Source organism: Eleutherodactylus coqui, chromosome 1, assembly GCF_035609145.1.
Source record: "Eleutherodactylus coqui strain aEleCoq1 chromosome 1, aEleCoq1.hap1, whole genome shotgun sequence".
Lineage (NCBI taxonomy): Eukaryota > Metazoa > Chordata > Amphibia > Anura > Eleutherodactylidae > Eleutherodactylus > Eleutherodactylus coqui.
Window position 1 is genome coordinate 39,067,519 of NC_089837.1, and position 23,057 is coordinate 39,090,575.

General features: G+C 44.3%; 1 protein-coding gene across 1 annotated transcript in view; it reads right to left on the minus strand.

Moving 5' to 3' along the window:
• The window catches only part of LOC136607684 (zinc finger protein 271-like), a 521,708-nt gene that overhangs the window by 492,865 nt on the left and 5,786 nt on the right, over positions 1-23,057 (minus strand). The window lies entirely within an intron of this gene.

Genomic DNA, 23,057 nt, shown 5'->3' on the forward strand with positions numbered 1-23,057 from the left:
ACCCTTGGAGCGCGGGGCTTTTTTGTTTTAATTGCTATCCATGTATGTGAAGATGGAGGAAAAGGAGCGACTACCCATAGCATCCGGAGATTGGATTTGATAGGAGTGAGTGCCTTCCAGAAAGAGGGCGCACTACCCCAGTTTACCAAAAAAGGTACCTATTCACAACACAGGCTGTGTTTCTCTTGTGCGGCCGTCCGTCAATAGGATCTCCGCACAGAGGTACGTAATTATGACATTCACGGGGTGTATCTAGGCTAAGCCGTCTTCCTGTGTAATTGTGTCTGCCAGAGTGTTTGTGGAGGGACCCCTACCCTTTTCTTGCTCCGGAGTGTACCCAATTCCAGGACCGGTGACATATAGGTAATGTGGACTATAGGGCTGTATTATTATTATCCTCCCTCCCTTTGAGTTCTAGCCTGTAACTGCTGCAAGTGAATTATACCTGTAATTAACTGTTCTGCAAAGTTTTATTCAAGTAAAGTTATACCGGGCCTTAAGTGTTCCTGAGAACCTGAGGTATGACACGGAGGTCTCTGTGTTATTACTCCGCCGCATTGATTAATGGTGTGTAGGAATGGTGACATCATGAGTGATATCTACTACAGCCCCCCTCATCCCCTTTAGTAGCACTCCCAGCCAAAGGAGTGTCGAAGCTTGGCTGGCAATCTACACTGGCCTAGGCTGCGCGACATCCCTCCAGGACCAGAGCATGGTAAGTGCCACTGTGACACGTCAGCACTTAAACCTCCCAGCTCTTCTCGTTAGCCAGGTGCCCACGGTCACCCTTCTGGGGTGTTACATGTCCTGTACCATTGTGATATTATTTTTTAGCTAAGTTCCTGAAGTCTATTGGATATTTACATTTTATGTGTAAGTGTAAATGATTTTGTCCAGATGACCCAAGGCACTCTCCCAGGCCCTAACCCAACAAGGGTCAAGTTCCCTATTGATAGTCCATATACCAAGGAAATCACATGTGTATCGGTCTCTGATGATAAAAACATCTTATCAAAGCGAATGAGTTCTTCTGTCAAGTTAGAGAAAGGAGCAAGGGCATTAATGTAACTGCGTAATTAAAAATATTGTAACCAAGAGCCTGATGGGATATCAAACTCTCTCCCCAAATCAGACAGCTCCCTTAGCCTGGCCCCATCACATCTTTAATTAACCCTGAGGAATGGTACCCTTGGGAGAAGTACCAGACTAATGTGCATCAGTGTAGATGGGAATACAGACCCCCAATAGTTGCCCCAGTAGTAATAGTGCCCGCCAATAGTTGCCCCAGCAACATTCATCAAACTGCTGAAGAGCATCTCCAACGGGTATCTGGTAGTGATGGATATATTGTATGTATCTTAGCAGGGTCCTCTACCATTGGGATATTATTTTGTAGTTAAGTTTCTGAAGTCTATTGGATATTGACATTTTATGTGTAAGTGTAAATGATTTGGTCCAGAGAACGACCTACCCAAGGCACTCTCCCAGGCCCTAACCCAACCAGGGTCAGGTTCCCTGGTCAGCCTACCTAGTGATAGTCCATATACCAAGGTATAATGGTCCATATGCCAAGGAAATCACATGTGTATCCGTCTCTGATGATAAAAACATCTCATCAAAGCGAGTGAGTTCTACTGCCAGGTGAGAGGAAGGAGCAAGGGCATTAATTTAACTTCGTAATTAAAAAAATATTTTAACCCAGAACCTGCTGGGATACCAAACTCTCTTCCCAAATCAGACAGCTCCCTTAGACCTGGCCCCATCAGTTTTCTAACCCTGGGGGATTGTATAATTAAAAATAACAGACTAGTGTGCATCAGTGTAGATGTGAATATAGCCTCCCAACAGTTGCCCCAGTACTAATAGCTACCCCAAATAGTTGCCCTAGTAGTAATAGTGACTGACAACAGTTGCCCCAGCAGTAATAGTGACCGCCAATAGTTTCCCCAAGAGTAATAGTGACCACTAGTAATTGCCCCAGGAGTAATAGTGACCCCCAATAGCTGCCCCAGCAGTAATAGTGACCCTCAATAGTTGCCCAGCGGTGGTGTAATAGTGACCCCCAGGAGTTTTGGAGTGGTTATAAAGATGGGGAGCAGAGAATGTTTTGAGGGTTTAAACAGAGCTGAGCCTATTTGAAATCACCATAAGCCAGACGGGACTGTAGTCCCTCCCAGCTGATCCAACTCCCAGACTGAGAGATGTAGTGACACAGACGGGACGGAAACCCATAACTGAGATCCTGGGCCAGACCCTACCACAGCCAGGCTCCAATACCTGCAGTTGAGGGGTTTTGTGAACTCGCTGAGGCCGAAAGTGAACCTGACGGTGACAGGGTAAATTTCTGCGTACAGCACCAATCAGGCCCACCCCCTTGCCCCGCTGCCGGCGGTAAAGAAGAGACACCACACTCGGAGGTCTGGTATAGTTCCTCACACGAGGACATGATTGCGCTCTTTATTACAGATTACATGGGATCTTATACCCTTTGGTCTCATCACTAAGAATGGGTGATGGGCTCATTGGCTCAAATTCACCGCATAACCATATATGGGAAGTCCGGATTTCCGGCCTGAGACAGTGAAAGTTATATACGTAGTTGAACAGTCGTTATCTAGATATGGTGCTTCTGGGAAAACAGCCAAGCACACGGCCTTCATCCGATTCTTCTTTGCTGTGTTTAAAATACATTTTGTCTTCGCCTTGCAAGGCCTTTGGTATATCTGATGTAAGGCGACATATAAGTTTTTCTCATTTTAGAATTAATTAGAACTTGCATACAGGTATAAAAGCATAAAAAACATATGGCAATATATACATATACCCTCACAACGGCGCCTCTCACAGAGTTCGAGCAACTCTGTCTATCGAGTCTAAGCCAGAGGCACATGATTTCTAAGATATACAAAATGCTGCTGGGTCGGGAGACGGAGGACGAGACCCCGAAATACAAAGAGTCTTGGGAACGGGAACTGGGTGAAAACCTTACCGAGGAGGACTGGAGCAAAATCTGGGCCCTTACCCACAAGGTCTCCACAGCAGGTAGAATCCAAGACCTTAACTATAAGAAGTCTCAAGATGGTACAGGACTCCGGATCAACTACAGAGAATTTTCCACCAGTCCTCCCCGGTGTGCTGGAGATGCAGTGGGAGTAGAGGCACTATGATCCACATCTGGTGGGATTGTCAACCAGTAGCGGACCTCTGGAAAGAGGTGACAACCCTGTACAATCATGTCAGTCACGTCAGACGTGACGATGACACCCAAACTCGCCCTGCTCTGACTGTTCCCGGGAGCTACAAGAGTAGGTAAATCAAGCCTTTTAAAATATTTCATAATAGAAGACTCATCCCAAGGCTCTGGCGCCCCGCAACCGCCCCAACTAGGGGCATGTGGGTGGAGGAACTCCACACCCTCATGAGATTCGACGAGCTGGGAGCAGACGAGCCCAAACTGTGGGAAGCATACTACAAGACATGGCAGCCATAGGTAGTGTATAGGGGATCTGATGATCTCAAACTATGGATAGAGCAAGGTTCAATTGAATAAATCGCCAACCCGACTGGTGTCGGGAGGACACTCTCTACAGTCTCGCTAGTCTCCAACCATCTCTCCCTCTCCCCTCTAACCCCCACCCACCCACACTCTCCCACTCCCCTGTCTACCCCTCACCCCCCCCCCCTTCCCCTACCCCTGTGTGCGTCTTAGATTAAGTAAAACTTGTATCGGCAGGAAAGGAGAAGGGCAGTCTCATCTCTTCTCGAAAATTCTCTCCTCTCTCTCCTTTCAGCGCTTTATACGTACAACTGTCTCTAAAGTTGTTATACATACAATTGTCTTTAAAGTTGTTTTTTTAAATTTGTGAAATGACGAAAGTTGAAATCAAATGCTGACAGATTTGTATTCAATAAAATTTGTTTGAACCTAAACAGAGCTGAGGGTTTCCACAATAGCATTTCCTTAAGGTGTGAATAAATATGAGGGTCCACAAATTTTGTTTGTATGATCTGAGACTATTTGCAGGAAGGTTACAATGTTTGGGCATTGTCACTAACAATGCAGAATTGTGCCCTTCTAAGACTTACACCTCCAGCAAATATCGGATGTTCCCATGGTGGCTCTTGATGACGACGCTGGGGTTTTGTGGCATGTGGCAAACCCATGTGAGTTGCTTAGGATTTTTTTATGTATCCGCCTTGTCAAGTTTGACTCTTAGGTCTCTCTTCCATTCTCTGAGGAACCACAGGAAATGAAAAGCAGTCCCTCATATAAATGTTTCATGAGCTTTTTTGGTCTTACTGGGGGGTAGGAGATAAGTCTCAAACCAGAGTGGGTCTCTCACTCTCCTGAAACCTCCCTAAAGAGTTGTCTATGTCCATGGTGTCTACAAAATGTAGTGGGCTATTATGGATGAGGGTGGAGGTTTGTTCTGAGCTACTGATTCTGAGATGTCTAATGATGTTGTAGGTTAAGTACAGGAGTCTATAAAGTTTTCTCTGTCCTCTATTTCTGTCCACACCTAGCTGCCTCACATTACAAAACCACTCTCAAACATGGCCTGGATGAAGCAGCACCCCTCGTGACCCAAGCCATCCCATGCAGACCTCAGCAACCCTGGCTTATGCCTCAAACGCGCTTCATTAGACAGTGATCCAGATGTGAACAGCTGTGGAGCAAGTCACAAAGTCTGCAGACTTTCTCCACTTCAAATTCATGCTCAGAATCTATAACCTACCCCTCCACCATGCCAAACAGGTCAACTTCACCTTTCTTGTGAAATAACCTCCCAATCCCAGACTGACCCTAGTCTCGTCAGTACTGCATCTAGCTCCTGCTTACTCTCTATACTCAGACAAATGACAGATTGCTCTCTTCTGCTCGTCTCATCACCTGCGATAGTGACCATTTTCCCTCACATCTCCTCCAGTACCTCTCACCAGTGGTCATCTCCCACCTCACCCCTATTTTCAATCTCTCTCTGACCTCTGGCATTTTCCCCTCCTCATTCAAACATGCTATCATATCCCCACTGCTAAAGAAACCGACTCTTGACTCGACCCATGCTGCCAACTTACCAACCTACCTATCTCATATTTTCCCTTCATCTCCGAATTATTAGAATGCCTGGTTTACTCCAGCCTTATAAGCTATCTATCAGAAAACTCTTTTTGACCGCCTACAGTCCGGTTTCCGCCATCTACACTTAACATAAACCGCCCTTACCAAAGTATCAAATGATCTCCTGACGGTGAAATCGAGGGACGACTACTCCCTACTGATCCTCCTCGATCTCTCCGCAGAATTTGACACTGTTGACCACAAACTCCTCCTTAGTATGCTTCGGCCTAAAGGACACTGCTCTCTCCTGGTTCTCCTTCTACCTATCTGATCGCTCCTTTAGCGTCTGCTTTGCTGGCTCTACTTGCCCTCCTCTTCTCCTTGCTGTTGGAGTTCCCCAGGACGCAGTCCTTGACCCCCTCCTCTTCTCCATCTACACAGCCCCTATTGGACAAACTATCAGGAGATTTAACTTTCAGTGCCATCTCTATGCTGATTGTAAGGAGAATTTATGTGTTTATCAAAGAGAAGACGATCCCAGATCTCATGCAGAAGTCTGGACCCAGGAGGAATACAAATCACACCAGCCTGTGCGGTATCAGATGATTTCTAATTTATTCTAAGGCGTATTTGGTTCTTATACTATAAATGACATCACAGCAAAAGTATATACCTCCAAGATTAATAAGAATACATAATAGGCTGAAACTAAAATGATTAACATAAGTTACACCTCCTAAGGTGTATCTATTACATACAATAAAACCGTTATGAGTTCAGGGAAAAGGAATGTAAGATATACCAGAAGTCTGTCCTACTTTCTGTGGGCCTCATCTGTAAACATACATACATGGGTGGTATAGCAGACTGTCTTATCTCATCTGTCTGTCTACCTCAGAAGACATGCAAGCCTATAGAAGGATTTCGTTTAACCCCTTCACTACTTATACTAGTACCATGCTATATATTTCTAGCCTACAATGCAATAAAAGAACAATTAACTGATACATTGATCTACAATTTTCTTAACATTCCCCACTTTAGATCAATACACACTTCAAAACTAAGTATGTAATTATTTCATATAAAAATATTTAATTTATGCAAATATATCTTTATAAAGTTCTTCCACCAATTGTACCCACAATTAGGCCCGCCCCAAGAGAAGCTTGGCCTTGATTTATTATCCAATTGATGCTTCTTTCTTCATATAAAAATCATTGTCCATTCTGATATAAAATCTTACTTATCGAAGTGTCACTCAGTTATTAGAGCAATCCTCCGGTACAATCAGGACACACTGGAATCAAAATGTCCCACTTCAAAATCATCAAAGTAAAATACTGCTTCCTTCATACAACTTTTACCCATCACTTGTCAGACACAGGTGGTCACCTGACCCAGTAAGCCATCCTGTTCTTCGTCATCTTGTATATTTTGGAACATCGCTTTGGTGATGGAAGTGTTAATAAGGTTTTGTAACAGTCCTCAGATACACGGAATACAGCAGCAACCGCAGAGTACTAGAATGGAGACAAATACTGACACAGACTAGTGTGGAGTATATGACTTGTGACCAGTGTCCGGACAAGCTGCCAACCAGTCCCTGAATGGATCGTCTATTCCAGAGTTATCAGCTAGTTCATTTTATTATGCATTTAACCCTTCCAGTGCTCGGGTATCATCTGGTGCTGTGTTATTAGGAATGATAGTACAACAATATCCTCCAATCATTTTACAAACTCTGCTAGTAACATATAACAAGAGCCATTCTATTTTGCCATGCAATAAGTGTAAGGTGTGTCCTAGTTGTTCCTCTAGGCCCCTGATTGCATCTCTTGTATAATTAACAAATGTCTGTTGGTTATAGTACGTGTAATTAATCCAGTCTACATTTTTTATTCACTGTTACCCACCATACAAGAAGAGACTCAAACCCCCCTGCAGCCATCCGATTTCTCGCCCCATACTCGTCCGGTACCGGCCTTGGGACCCCGATGGCGTCAGACGAACCTTTGGGAGAGCTGTTCCTAGTTCTTCAGACACGGCCCTTGCTGTTGCCCTCGGAGGTCATGAGGTACATAGGCATTATCAGTTGTACCAAGCACAATCCCGTTAGGGCGTGTACCTGGCACCTGTTCTAGGCCCGGTCACCACACAACCATCACACGTCTGCGCGTGCTCTCTGTAGCTCAGGCCATATCCCAGAGACAGCGTGCCCTTACGGTTCTCCTCTCCGCACAGCATCCCTCAGGCAGTCTCCCGTAGTCTGCCTTGGTCCCATTACCAGGTAGCGCGAAGCAAGTATAACCCCAGGATCAGAGGCAACAGCAGGTATTTGGTCCCTGCCCACAGGTGGAAACAGCAAACTCAATGTATAACATGGATCACTTATCTGTGGGGGGTAGGTACAGTTAAGAAGCTTAATCACACATTTTACGTTCATCACAGCTTGAAGACTTCTCATTAACTTTTATCTGTCATGGGGTCAAGTCTTTCTATCTCATATAATTATTAATAACATTCTCTATACACAATATTTACTGCATAACATAAAGATTCACACAACTACTACTACTCCAATCATCTGCAGTCGCTTGATCCTCCAACGTTAACAACCCCCCCCCCCCCCCCCCCCTCAGGAATTTCTCTTATCAAGGAGAGGCTATGGAGTAAGATAAACAGAGCTTTAACTGTGTCTGGACTCCTACAGATAACTGCAGTATACTTGGGATATCCTTCCCGTAATAGGCACACTCAGGTCTCACATTATCAACAACTTCATTATTATTTTTCTCTTAATGACATTATCACATTGAAAACACCATTTAACAATCAAAATCACTGCAAACCAATCACAGAACTGACATGTACACAAATAACAGCAAGACTGGATGTTCCCTATTCACACAGGTTTATACTAAACTTCATTCCTGATCATCTTCATTACAAGTCTATTCATTTCAAGCAAGCAGAGCATGGCTAGTCAGTCACATACCCCCTCCCTCCCTCACTGAACTCTAAAGCTGAAAGGCGGGGGTGAGGGTGAAACAAGCATTCCCATGTAACAGATGATTTAACCATTTGTGAGCTGACCCCACCGCACAGAGCAGCACTCAGGCCATTGTCATCTTCATCTAATACTACTGTAAACTTTCATTCCTTCACTGTCTGATCCCAGGACTGTCTGCATCATGTAATCATCCCTTCTGTCCTGCTGCCTACTATCCCTGATCCTTGTCAGCAACACCGTCACCCATAGCAACCTGTCCCCTCACTACCGTCACCCATAGCAGCCTGTCGCCTCACTGCCGTCACCCATAGCAACCTGTCCCCTCACTGCCGTCACCCATAGCAACCTGTCCCCTCACTACCGTCACCCATAGCAACCTGTCCCCTCACTACCGTCACCCATAGCAACCTGTCCCCTCACTACCGTCACCCATAGCAACCTGTCCCCTCACTACCTGACACTTATCTGAAGGAGACCTTACATATTCCTCGCTAGACTAAATATCCCGCAGTATCATACTGAGCCTATCTTATAGCACACACTTAATAAGATAGACAACATATCATCAACACACAGAGGACAGTGATGGAAGCTTCTGACTATTCCTATGCAATTCAGAGAAGGCTCTAATCACTGGTGTTGTGTACTACAAGTGCAAGCATTGGGATGCCAGGTAGAAGGTACAGCTATGGGATGTAAGGAGCCAAGATGGCACCTGGGCGGCGGCTGAAGGTATTATAGCAGGTACTAAAAATGGCTGCAGGCCATGACTAGCACTAAGATGGCCGCCAGGGACGTGGCCTGACTAGGAGTACGATCAAGCCAGGCAAGCATCTAGCCACGCCTTACTCCTTCGTGTGCAATGCCAACAAGTCCCTCATCTGACACACATCTATAATAATCTTTATTTGTATAGCGCCAACATATTCCACAGCGCTTACATAGACAGGGGGATACAGAAAGACAAAAGAACAAACATTACAGAACCACGGTTACATAGTAATCAGCTGATGGAAACAATAGGGGTGAGGGTCCTGCTCCAACGAGCTTACATACTACAAGTAATGGGGGGTACAGGAGGTAAAGGGGCTGGAGATGTGCACGGTATGGCGGGGTGGAGATGTGCCCGGTATGGCGGGGTGGAGATGTGCACAGTATGGCGGGGTGGAGATGTGCACGATATGGCGGGGTGGAGAGTGAGGGGTGCTATACACATAGACAATGGTCAGACATTTAGCCGTGTGATGGCAGAAACTGTGTGACTGCAGGAGCGGTTTATGACGGCTAGCAGGGATTGCAGTCAGTAGGTCAGGAAGCAGATCTACCAGTATGGCGCTCGTCACTCCTTCTAGAGAAGTTACACTCCGCGCTCTCCCAGCATCCCCCATGTGTAGGATCGGGTCCCCTCCTGGTCTTATACTCCCTTCTGCATTGTTTAGCACAAATAATACAAAACAAAAAAAATTTTTTTAGAGTAGTTTGTAAACCCCTAGGCTGTGAACACTGTCCATATGAGTGCTACCATCCCCCCTGTTAAGACATGACACAGGCCATGGCTCAAAAGTGCTGCACATCTGAAGAACAATTTAGGTAAGATTGTTTTTTTTTTTTGTTTTTTTCTCTACGGAGATGTACAGCCCATCTACAAAGAGTGTATTCAGCATCTACAAGAGATACCTCCTGCAGATCTGGTCTGAGTAACACCTCATGTGCCATCTCTCCTAGACAGTTGTATGGAGGACCGTCTGAAGAAATAGGCAGTAAGGTAGATGGATGGAGCGTAGTACATCCCTAGGTTGTCAGGTGTGGCTGAGAGCAGTAGTGTCCTGCAGGGGGATGTCTAGAAGGACTAAGATATGAGTATAACTAACTGTGTGCGGTACTCAGTGTGTGGGGGGACAGCACTATAGTGGCAGAAGGTCTGACTACCGCTTGTACACAGGGTGGGAGCGCTCGGCCACTGGATCTAGTCTGCAAGAGTAGTATGCCAGCGGTCTGCTTCCCACCGTGTTCCTGAGTTAACACAGAGGTGATATATCCTTCCCCTGAGTCAACAGTTAGCACAAAGGGCTTGCTGTAGTTCAGCAGCCCCCCAGACTGATGTGCCCACCAGAGTCTGTTTTAACCTGATAAAGACTTCCTCAGAGGGCCATCTCACTGGATCTGGTCAACTGCAGCCAGAGGGTCATCATAGATGAGTCTGGTAAGAAGCGCTGTCAGAGATGCAGAATTTGGGATCCTTGAGCTGCAGAAGTTTGTCTGTTACGATCGTGTGGGCAGGCAAAGCACGGAACCCACATGATCATGACCAAAGGGGACACACACAGGTATTACCAGGGTCACACGGGACTCACACCGGTTTCAGGCAACTGACTCTGTGCTACAAGGGAGGATGACAGTGGCCCTACCTAAGTGGGGACATTGCCCTAATAAGGGCAGCCCAGCGGTCTTCGGATCTGGGCCCTAGCTGATCCTAGGAGCCACACACCAGAACAGGATGCATTCACATGCCACATGACAGACCCAGAATACACTGCATACAACATGCAACCACTAGTAACAGATTGGAAGCTGAATATAAATATCAGGTATTAGTTGACATGTTGTACAATATGTTGAAACTAGCAGGCCACTTCATGGCTCCTGGTTATACTGCTAGTCCTTACACTAACCAGGAGTCTAGCAGAACCGGACAGAGTTCACACCGCACGCTGCAACAGGACACAACACAGATAGCAGGACACACAGCAAACTAACACGAAATTGACAGAATTTAGACGTACAAATGGACATGAACCAGATCACACTGCAAACCTCACCAGACAAGCATTCATGACTGCTCACCTGAGGGGCCATACAGACTGACCAGGGGATTGGCTAGCAGACAGCACCAAACCCAGCCAGCTCAATCATTAACCCTGAGAGTGCTGTGCTGCTGGAAACACAATAGAACAACATATCTCAGCAGCACACGTAACATTGTCATTCCCCAAGAGGACATCATTTGCTCATAGTTTTGGGACCCCCAGAATTGCTCGCCTACCTTCATCTGACAGGTTATACCCCAAATATTTAACCGTTGGCTGACCGTATTGGAGTTTCTACCTGTTTACTTTATGGCCTTGCTCATAAAGAAACCTCAAGAGTGCGACTGTGTCCCCCCCCCCCCACAATTCTCTCCACTGTCTGCTGCTGGCTACCAACATACAGTAGTAGCTGACTACCTCTAAGAGGCTGGAACTGGGCTAAGTGTACTGACATAGCCTGGGAGAAAATTGTTGGGAGATTCACAGCAGCCCTGAGGTACTCTGGTGAAGGTATACCTAATTCTATCATAATATCTCATCACAACACATTTACTGGACATATTCGAGACTATATAATCTGACATTCACAGGCTTATTTGTCTCTCGGTCTGTTATAACTGGTTCAGAGAGGGATTCCCTGTGGGTCCGGCCATTAACCCCTCTTACCAGGATATGACTATTACTACATTTTACATTGGCTACATATTGGGATGTATTAATGTCCTGGTGGCTCCTGAGCCCACCAGGAAAGTAATCATCCGCCCATTCACCTGGAGATCTATCTCAGGCAGTGGAAATTGCCATGAGATCCTCCAAGTGTTGTACATCCACGCCTCCTAGTCATTTTTCCCCAAGGTGGCTGAGAACATTGTTTCTCAGGGCACTCTCGGGCAAAATCACTAGACTTCCCATAATTCCAACACACATTTAAATCCCCGAGCTGCATCCCACCTCTGCTTCTTCCTCTGTCTCTATTTTCACATCCTCTTGCTGTCCAATGACCTCTCTGACTTTCTTGAACCATCATATCACATTCTTCTCCCCATATATAAAAAACCTCACTTTCTCACCCTTTTCTTTGTAACACTTTTCTGCATGTTTTACATATTCTGCAAAACATCCTGCAAGGATCCCATCCTCAGGGTAACCATGTATCTCATTATATAACCTCCTATTTCCTTCTGATTATCCTATGGAAGGGGTCTACCATCTCCTCCCCTCCCATTCTAATTTCCTTCTACAGAACTCCAATCTGGCCATAGAATTATTCTATCTGCTCTCTCTATTTTTCATTCAATTGGAACTCCTCATTAACCCTTTGAATTGTTCATCAAACTGTCGGGGGTCTCTTTTTATATGGGCATGACAGTTTGGGGCTTCTTTTAACCAGACTTCAGCAGCGGATAATCCGTATTTCTGCTGATCTTTTAGCTGATTTTGTCCGTATTTTATCACATAATTCTTTACAACTAGGAACTTTTAATTAATTAATTTATTTTTTAAATCCATATTTTTCCCACTTATGTCACAATATTTGACATAGTCAGGATCTAACTTGTGTATGTACTTCTTATCCCCTTGAAGGGCTTCCTGTCGTTGGCAACACCAACAGAGACATGCACAAGAGAATGCCTTACAGTTTTTTATATTTCCCATTGTTAGTAATTATGTTCTTGGTGCCGATTTACAAGACAAACAACATAAAACAAGCTTCTGGCTACTAAAATGTTTAGTGAAAACGCAAAGGTCCCTTTTAGTTTTACCGAGTAGGGCCTGTGAACATTGAACACAATAAGGGGCTTGTCCGAAAACAACCTGCACAGCGAGGTTGGTCCTTAATGTGTCCTAGAGGTCAATGCCCACGTATCGGATCCCCTCATCTCAATCACTCACACATTCGCTTCATGCAATATAAGACAACAATACAAATAGTACATTATGTTAGTAGGCGGCCGCCCTCTTTATATTCTTAGTTACTCTATAACACAATATCAAAGAGAAAGTAATAGAAAGATAAGAAGTAAAGTTCCTGGACACCCCTGTGTCCCATGACGTCATCTAACCACTTTTTACGTGTCGCACGGAGTTAATTCTTTCCTGTAGCCTTCTCACAATGGCTATGGTCTCACATAGACTACTGCTATTGCCCCTTGGCAACCCATTCGTCTATACTTCTCATTTACCTTACACATTTCACATAGACTACTGCTATTGTCCCTTGACAACCCATTCGTCTATACTTCTCATTTACAATACACATTGTAAATTCTACTATCACTAAAGTATACAGAAGAAGAAGAAGAGAGAAGAAAAGTTTAACCATTGTTATACTTACTACACGTTATCTGGGAGGCTTCCAAATTCTCCGGCTAGTTCGGAAAAACGTCACTGTTTCAGACAGGATGCCCGACTGGCCTCTAATGACGTCTAAGCAAGACGGAGGTCTTTTAATGATCGGAGAGTACTTCAGACCCACCTTTTCACAGCCAGGCTGTCCTCTCCCTCTGCAGTGAGTCTTTCCGGCTCGAAGGACCAAAAATGTAAGGAGAATTTATGTGTTTATCAAAGAGAAGACGATCCCAGATCTCGTGCAGAAGTCTGGACCCAGGAGAAATACAAATCACACCAGCCTACAATTTTCTTAACACTGATGACACCCAGCTATACACCTCTTCCCATGACATCACAGCAACATTCCTCCAGAATGCCACCAACTGTCTGCTGTCTCTAACACTATGTCCTCTCTCTTCCTAAGACTGAACCTCTCAAAAACCAAACTCATATTTTTACACAGCCCCTATTAGACAAACTATCAGGAGATTTGGCTTTCAGTGCCATCTCTATGCTGACAACACCTAATGATATACCTCCTCCCATGACATCACAGCAACATTCCTCCAGAGTACCATCAGTCGGCTGTCTCTAACACTATGTTCTCTCTGTTCCTAAAACTGAACCTGTCAAAAACTGACCTACTCGCATTTTTGCCCTCTGCTAACCGACCTCATCATCTCAGTGTGTGGCACCACCATAGCTCACAGACAGCACACCCACTGTCTTGGGGTTATATTCAACCCCAATCTCTTCTTTAACCCCTATATCCATTCTCTAGCCCAAACATGTTACCTGCATCTCAAGAACATCGCAAGAATCTGTCCCTTTCTCACCGTGAGCGCGCTAAAAATGCTCACTCGATTATTGCAAATCGCTGATCAGCCTCCCCTGCACCAGACTCTACCCCCTCCAATCCATCTTGAATGCAGCAGCCAGGCTCATCTTCCTGTTCAGCCACTACTCGGATGCCTCTGCCCTGTGCCAGTCACTGCACTGGCTGCCCATTAACAATAGAATTCAATTCAAACTTACTACCTTCATCCATAAAGCTCTCTATAGTACTGCGCTGACCTACATTGCACCCCTCATCTCAATCGACCACCCAATATGTGCCCTCCGCTCCACTAAAGGAAATTAGATTAAGTGTCCCTTTAATTTGAACCTCTCATTCCCGCCTCCAAGACTTCTCCTACTATATAGACTACTATATCTCCTAAACCAAACCACTCTTTACTCCACCTGACAACATGCTCCCTGCCCTCACTGACTGCAATCCCTGCCAGCCACAATCAACTGCCCCCTGCAGTCATACCGATTCAGCCACCGCACAACTTAAATCTGACCATTGTCTATATGTATAGTGTCCCGTACTCTCCACCATGACATACCATGCACATTTTCTGCCCTTTTATCTTCTGTATCACCCCATTACTTGTAGTATGTAAGCTTGTTGGAGCAGGACCCTCACCCTTATTGTTTCTATCAAATCGATTACTATGAAACTGTGGTTTTTGTATCTTTGTTTCTTGTATCTGTTCTCCCCTGTTTAGTAAGCACTGCTGAATATGTTGGTGCTATATAAATAAAGATTATTATTAAGGATCCACCAACAATATCCATCTAGAAATGTGTATTGCTCTATAATAAAGCAGTATATATGAAAGGCCAAAACCTCCCTGTTGATCCAAACATCCTCTTTGTGAACCAAATATGAGAAGGCCAGTCATGAGTTATGCTGGTTCCAAATGAATTTCCTAAAGGTCTGGGGTACCTGTTTGAAGAAGAGGCCGGAGTGTATAGAATATACGATAGTATGTATGTGGGAAGCAGATTTTTCCTGCTCATCCAGGACAGAAGCGATATATACACTTGTTGAAGTTTAGTTAAAATCTTTTTAAGAAGGGGCAAATAGTTTGCTCTGTGAAGGAGGGCAGGGTTGTAAGTAATGACAGTACCTAAGTATTCAATACTTGAGGATGGTCACCTAAAAGGAGAATTGTTTCTTCAGGTATGTCATGGTCTCAGCAGGAGCTGTGATGTTTAGGGCTTCTGATTTATCAAAATTTACTTTAAAGTTGGAGAACCTGACAAAAAGTTCAAATATCTCGAGGATTGCTGTGAAGGCTGTTATTGGTTTGGTCATAAGAATGAGCAGATCATCAGCAAAAGCAGCTGTGGTGTGGATATTTTTGCCTATTTTCAGTCCCTGTATATCTGTACTCTCTCTGATACTTTGGAGCAGGGTCTCCATCACAAGGATAAATAGTATAGAGGAGAGAGTGGACATCCCGGTCTAGTACCATTTTTGATGTGGAAAGCATCAGACACTGCTGCATTGACATTGATTCTGGATGAGGGGTTAGAGTATAGAGTAAAATAACTCCAATAAACCGTTCAGAGAAACCAAACTTCCCAAGTGTGCAACTCCTAAAGTCCCAATTCACTTTGTCAGGCTTTTTCAGTGTTAGTCCTGAGTAGCATCAGAGGAATTTTATTCGTTCTAGCATAATGGACAGTGTTAATTATGCGGGACATATTAAATTTACCCTCCCCTTTTGTGATAAAGCCTACTTGATCCGGGTGTACAAGTTTGGGGAGTAAAGGAGAGATGATAATGTGGATAAATCCTCCTCAGATAATTTTGGCAATTTAAGGAACACCAGAAATGCTATTAAAGTTTTGACATTTTGGAACAGTTATCTCTATCCATATAGATTTTGTATTTGGATGCAAAAGGGGTCTTTGCTGCTTTAATATTGAGGAGATTCTTAAAGGGGTTGTCCCGCGCCGAAACGGGTTTTTTTTTTTTTTAACCCCCCCCCCCGTTCGGCGCGAGACAACCCCGATGCAGGGGTTAAAAAAACAACCCGCACAGCGCTTACCTGAATCCCGGCGGTCCGGCGTCTTCATACTTACCTGCTGAAGATGGCCGCCGGGATCCTCTGTCTCCGTGGACCGCAGGGCTTCTGTGCGGTCCATTGCCGATTCCAGCCTCCTGATTGGCTGGAATCGGCACGTGACGGGGCGGAGCTACACGGAGCTACACGGAGCCCCATTGAGAAAAGAAGAAGGCCCGGACTGCGCAAGCGCGGCTAATTTGGCCATCGGAGGCCGAAAATTAGTCGGCTCCATGGGAACGAGGACGCTAGCAACGGAGCAGGTAAGTATAAAACTTTTTATAACTTCTGTATGGCTCATAATTAATGCACAATGTACATTACAAAGTGCATTAATATGGCCATACAGAAGTGTATAGACCCACTTGCTGCCGCGGGACAACCCCTTTAAGCTTTATTTTACTTTTAAGTCCGCCTGGATCTCACTGCTGTGTGTTTTTTTTAAGTAGGTTTTCAGCGCTGGAAATTTAGGCAAGTAAGGAGTTAATTTCTTAGTCCTTTGTTTCTTTAGTCTGTAGCCTAATGCTATTAGTTCACCTCTAATAAAGGCTTTCTGGGTCTCCCACAGTATTGGGGTCAAGACTTCAGGGCTATCATTAGTATTGGAAAATTCTATAAGCTTCTGTGAGATTTGTGAACAATGTTTATCATTTTCTATTAGTGTACAATGTAAGCGCCAGGTCCATTCTCAGACGGGGCACGCTCCTATAACTACTGTCATCGATATGGATGCATAATCTGAGACAGTGATTGAACCGGTGTCTGCTGTAGTGACATTTCTTATGTTTTTCCCTGATATTAGTAGGTAAGATAGTAACATAGAAGAAGATATACCGTATTTTTCGCTTTATAAGACGCAGGGACAGCGCAGGGTTAGTGTCGGGTGACGGAGCAGAGGGAGCAGCAGAGGTCCGAAAAACTGGTGCTCCATATCACAGCGGCGCTTCTGTGCAGCAGAAGGAAGAAAGGAAGCCGTTTGGTGGAGGCGGGGAGCAGCAGTAGTACCCGCCGGCGCTCACGACCAATCACAGGTATGTATGGGCGGCAGTGGGGAGGAGACTGGTCGCACATTTTTTTGTGCGATCGCGAATTTAACACGCAATCGCGCGAACTAAATCGCGCGTTAAATTCACGATCCCGCTAAAAATGGCCATTGGACCAAATTTTTTGGCACATTCGCTTTATAGGACGCAGCAACTCCCCCCCCCCCCTGCTTTGGAGGGGGGGAAAAGTGCGTCTTATAAAGCAAAAAATATGATATCTCCCATAAAGATCTGTTTCTACAAGCGTGGGGGTGAATGGAATATTTTTCACGATTGCTATTGAGACTCCTCTAGAGGCAGAGGAGTACGTACTGTGGAACCACTGATTATGGAAGAATGTAGGGAGTTCTGTGTGTATGGTTATGATGGAAATGTCTCTTGAAGGAACACCACCTCCCCTCTAAACCTCCTCAAAAGTGAGAAGAACTGGCTCCTTTTTTTTAGGGTTAATTATCCCTCGGATGTTAAAGGATGTGAATTTAATGTCAGCCATGGTGTGGGGGTTTTGATGCGTTTTTTTACAGTGATTGGCATAGGTGTCAACTCAGATCTTAAAGGGGTTGTCCCGCGACTAAACGTTTTTTTTTTTTTTCAATAGCCCCCCGTTCGGCGCGAGACAAACCCGATGCAGACATTAAAAAAAAAACAAAAACGGATAGTACTTACCCGAATCCCCGCGCTCCCGCGACTTCATACTTACCTTGTGAAGATGGCCGCCGGGATCTTCACCCTCGGTGGACCGCAGGTCTTCTGTGCGGTCCATTGCCGATTCCAGCCTCCTGATTGGCTGGAATCGGCACACGTGACGGGGCTACGAGGAGCCGCTTTCCGGCACGAGCGGCCCCTTTCAGAAGGGAGAAGACCGGACTGCGCAAGCGCGTCTAATCGGGCGATTAGACGCCGAAGATTAGACGGCACCATGGAGACGGGTACGCCAGCAACGGAGCAGGTAAGTGAATAACTTCTGTATGGCTCATAATTAATGCACAATGTACATTACAAAGTGCATTAATATGGCCATACAGAAGTGTATAACCCCACTTTGTTTCGCGGGACAACCCCTTTAAGTAGTCCCTCTCATTGTGTAAAAACCTATGTACAGAAAATGCCCCTAATTGTGGTGAGGTAAAAATACTGGAGTATATCCAGAAGGAAGACGGGTCAACCAGAGAAAGGCCCAATCCCCAAGCGGGACCTGAACTGAGCGACCCCCTAATAGCCCTCTCCCCTCCTGTATAGATGAAGGGTGGTTGGGATACATAAGGTTTTTTTAAACTTTGCTTTATTTATCACATGAGATTATACGATACAGAAAGGAAAAGTGTATGGTATTAGCATTCAATCATGTAGCATGTATACTCTTATTTTGCATTTACAGACATTCCAAGACATGTGAATATACATACTTTAAAATACTGCTTGGTATTATAAACTGAAGTTTACTACCTTGAACTGTATCTGCTGGTTTTAATAACATATTTATTATTATTTTTATTTTAACGAAATAAATTCTCTATACTATTTGTATCCGGAATTTGAATTAAACAATAAACATAAACCTGTTGAACCGAAGCAACCTGCGCTGGTCGTGTTATTTCTGATGAAGCTCTGTTTATTCTGTGGGTAACGTGGAGTGGGCCTCCAGCCATGGGCCCCAGATCTTATGGTGCTTGTTTGGGCATCCTCTGTTTTTATATATAACTTTTTCATAAGGTATTATCGAGTTTATGAGTTGGATCCATTGTGTAATCAAGGGTGGATCTATGGCCATCCAACGCATGGCTATCTCTTTTTACGTGCTAGGAAGAGTACTTCTTTAAGAAATATATGGGTATATATTGGCCACCGCTCCTCCTCCAGAATTCCAAATAGGGTTATTTTGGGGTCTAAATTTATGTTGTATGGGGATTCTAATAGTTGGTTTATAAGGGTTATTACATTGGACCAATAGGTCTTGACAAATGGGCAGTTCCAAATTAGGTGCCAGAAGTCCGCATTCGGTTGGTTACACCTGTGACAGGAGTTTGAATGGGTGTTCCCTATTTTAAATAGGCGGCTAGGAGTAAGGTAAGATTGGTGAATAATATATAGTTGGATCAATTTGTTATTTATGGCCGGAGATACTGATAAATGAGATTCTTCTATTTTTTCCCATTCTTCAGGTGTTAAGGATGGGATGTAATTTTTCCATTTGTCGAAGACGGGGAGTGGGTTGGAGTTTAGTTTTGCTGATAGTAAATGTGTATAAAGGGACGAGATCAGACCTTTAGGGCCTTGCGATTTTAATATGCCAATCGTAGGGAACTTTGAAATTTGGGTGGAGGTCGGAGGGAATTGGGTGCTCAATGCATGCCTTAGCTGAAAAAACCTGAATAGTTGCAGGTGCAGAGTTTGGAGCTGCTCACATAGCTGGGTGAATGTAGGAAATATTCCATCCTTATATATGTCTCCTAGCGTGGTGATTCCAAGGTTGGTCCAGTAGCGAGTGTCTTGAATGGTGAGTAGGGCTGACAGGCCGGGGTTGTCCCAGAGGGGAAGGTCTGACACCACATCTTGGAACCTTTGGAGCATTTTGGCTTCTCTCCAGACGCTAAGCGCGAGCTTGTGTAATGGTAGGATTTCAGATGGATTTGTACATTCTGGAAATTCTAAATAGATTAGTAGATTGTTGCCCTTTACTTGTTTCGCCATGTAGCGATCTGCAGTGGGCATTTCTTGGGGTCGGAACCACGGTTGGATGTTCCTCAGCTGTCCTGCCAGGTAATATAATCGGAGATCTGGGAGGGCCATCCCAGCTCGATCCTTCGGCCTTTGCAGTGTTGTAAGACTCAGTTTAGAGCGAGTGGAGTTCCATACAAATGATGTGATGAGAGAGTTGAATGATTGAAAGAACCGTTTGGGGACCTGTAGTGGCATATGTTGTAAAATGTATAGACATTTAGGCTGGATGGCCATTTTGACCAGGTTTATACGGCCCGCTACTGATAACGGTAATTTAGCCCATTTCTTAAATTTGTGTCTTAGGGTTTCTTGTAGAGGAATGATGTTGTCATCTATGGCGTTGTGATATTCGCGTGACATAATTATCCCCAGGTATTTAAACCTAGAGACTATTGCCAGGTCATATCTGGTAACATGGGGGTCGATTTTTAGGGTTAATGTTCGTGTACATAATTGTGGATTTGGTCCAATTTATGTAAAGTCCGGAGAATTGGGAGAATTTATCAATGTGGGTCATGGCTTGAGAGAAGGAGGTGTCAGGGTTTGATAGGAAAAGGATGGTGTCATCCGCGTAGAGGCTCACTTTACTCTCAATTCCCCCCCCCCCCCATTTAAGGCCCGTTACGTTAGTAGAGGATCGTAGACGGATTGCCAAGGCTTCTATGGCTATGGCAAATAGAGCTAGAGAAAAGGGACATCCTTGACGGGTGCCTTTTGTAAGCGGAAATTCTGCCGAGGGGATGCCATTCACTATCACGTTAGCCTTCGGGGATTTATATATGATGTTGATCCATTGTCTAAATTTGGGGCCAAACCCGAAACGGGTTAGACAGGCTTCTAAGAAGTTCCACTCTAGAGAGTCAACTGCTTTTTTCATGTCCAATGACACGAGGGCCCAGGGCATGTTGTATTGTCTGCCTAGCTGAATGGCCGTTTGTACTTTACGGATATTAATCGTAGTGGATTTGCCTGGTATGAAGCCTGTTTGATCAGGGTGTATGATAAAATTACTTGGTTTAACCTAGTGGCCAGAATTTTGTTTAGGATTTTATAATCCACATTTACTAGTGAAATGGGGCGGTAGGAGTTGCAGTCCGTCGGGTCTTTGTCAGGTTTTAGAAGGACTATAATAGACGCTTCATATAAGGAAGGAGGGAGGGATTTTCCCAGTTGGGCTTGGTGTAGAGTTTCGTGTAGGAATGGAATTAATTGGTCGCTGTATTTCCAGTATGTCTCTATTGGGAGGCCATCTGGTCCGGGGGACTTATTGGGTGGGATACATAAGGTTTGACTGGTTCTCCCCACATATTAAAGATTTCGGATACATTGGTTCAGATAAACCACATAGTTTATCCATGATATAGGATTTCATAGTAAATGATTAATGGGTGACCAAAGATTTGAAGGTTTTAACAACACGCCCAAAACTGAGACAGCATAAACACCCAGTCTTACCCCATCTAAAAGGATCCAAGGATAGAAGGAGCCACACGCTTCTGTTTTTTTAAAAGACCTGTTATTTGTATGTCATTCAGTCTAATGAAAGTATCCCCCAATAAACGTTCTTGCCTACAGTTCTCCTCTGACCAGTGTCTTACTGGCAGCAGTGCCCATGGTCCCCCTTCTTTCCAATGCTCCTAATATTTGAAGCCTAGATCAAACTGGCAGACTCATGCAAGGTTTCCGGGAGACACCTCCATCATACTTTAACCCCTTAGTGAGCACCTCATAACTTTTTTACGTTCAAGCTGAGTGGGCTTTAATCCCTAGAGACGTAAAAACATGTTTCCATTGTGTATTAAAGCCATGTGAAAGTGACAGCTCCATGCTGTCGGCTCCAGGTGGTAGCCAACAACCTGGAGCTGTCGTTTGGGGCCACGGGAAGCCCCTCCGGTCATGCAATCACCGATATCCAATGGATAGCACTGATCACATTAACCCATTACTGACCAAGCCTGTTTGCGCCTTAATGACCTGGCCAAGTTTTGGAAATCTTACATGTGTCACTTTAACATAAAATAGCCCCGTAAAGGTTTTGTATATCCAAGTGATTCTGACATTGAAGTACACATCTTGTACTTCATTTAGGTGGTACAAATAGACCGATAGAATTTGTGTATATTTATTAAAAGCGACAAAATTTGGAAAATGCATTTTCGACTGCAATATCTCAAAAACGTGCAAACATGCTGTACAAATGTTTGATAAAATATATATTTACATCTGCTTACTTTATTCTGGACGCACATTTGAAAAACTTGAGTTTTTTTTTTTTACCATTTAGGAGATATACAAATTTAACATTGATTATCAACATTTTGAGGAACACTTTATTTTCCTACACCAAGTCAAGACTGCAAAGGCTCAGAGGTATAACACCTTAATGTAGCCTCACAGAGCGCCAAAATTGTACACCCCATTCCTGCCGCTGAGGTCAAGAAATATCCCCCAAAAAAGCATGAGAGGAGGAGGGATAACCGATTTAATTCCCCTATATGTCCATCCCAATCGGGCCTCATAATTACACCTGTTTTTCGGAAATACACAGTTTACAATATAACTTTTATCTAAGATTTAAGGAATGTCAAAAAAGGCGCGGATGGAAGGGGGATTATTTTTAGGGAGACAATTTTTTTCCGCACAAGTGAGCAATGGGGCCTATTCAGTTGTGCCCTGAAATCCAATGGGTGTTCCCTCCATTATAGGCCTAGCAATGTGTCCAGTAAGCAGTTTAGAGCCACAATCAGTATGTTTCTGGACACAGAACAAACAGGGGTATCCATTTTGGGGTGAAAGTCTTCATTCATATTTGTGATGTACAAAAAAAAAACCCTTTTTTAATTGACACAGTTGCAAAAAAGGAAAAATCGTAATTTTTTCCTTCTGCTTTGCTTAGATTCATTCAAAAACTGTAGGGTCAAAATACACATTACACCCTTAGATGAATTAGTTAAGGGGACTAGTTTTCAAAATAGGGTCATTTTCTGTTGTTTTGGCTGCTCAATAGCTCTACAAGTGAGCAAAGGGGACTAAATCACTTTCAAGCAAAATTTCTCTTCTGAAAGCCACCGGCTGCCCCTTTCATTTTGGGCCCCATTGTACATACAAATATAAATTTAGAGCTATACTGGGTATGTTTCTGAACACAGGACAAACAGGGGTATCCATATTAAGGTGTAAATC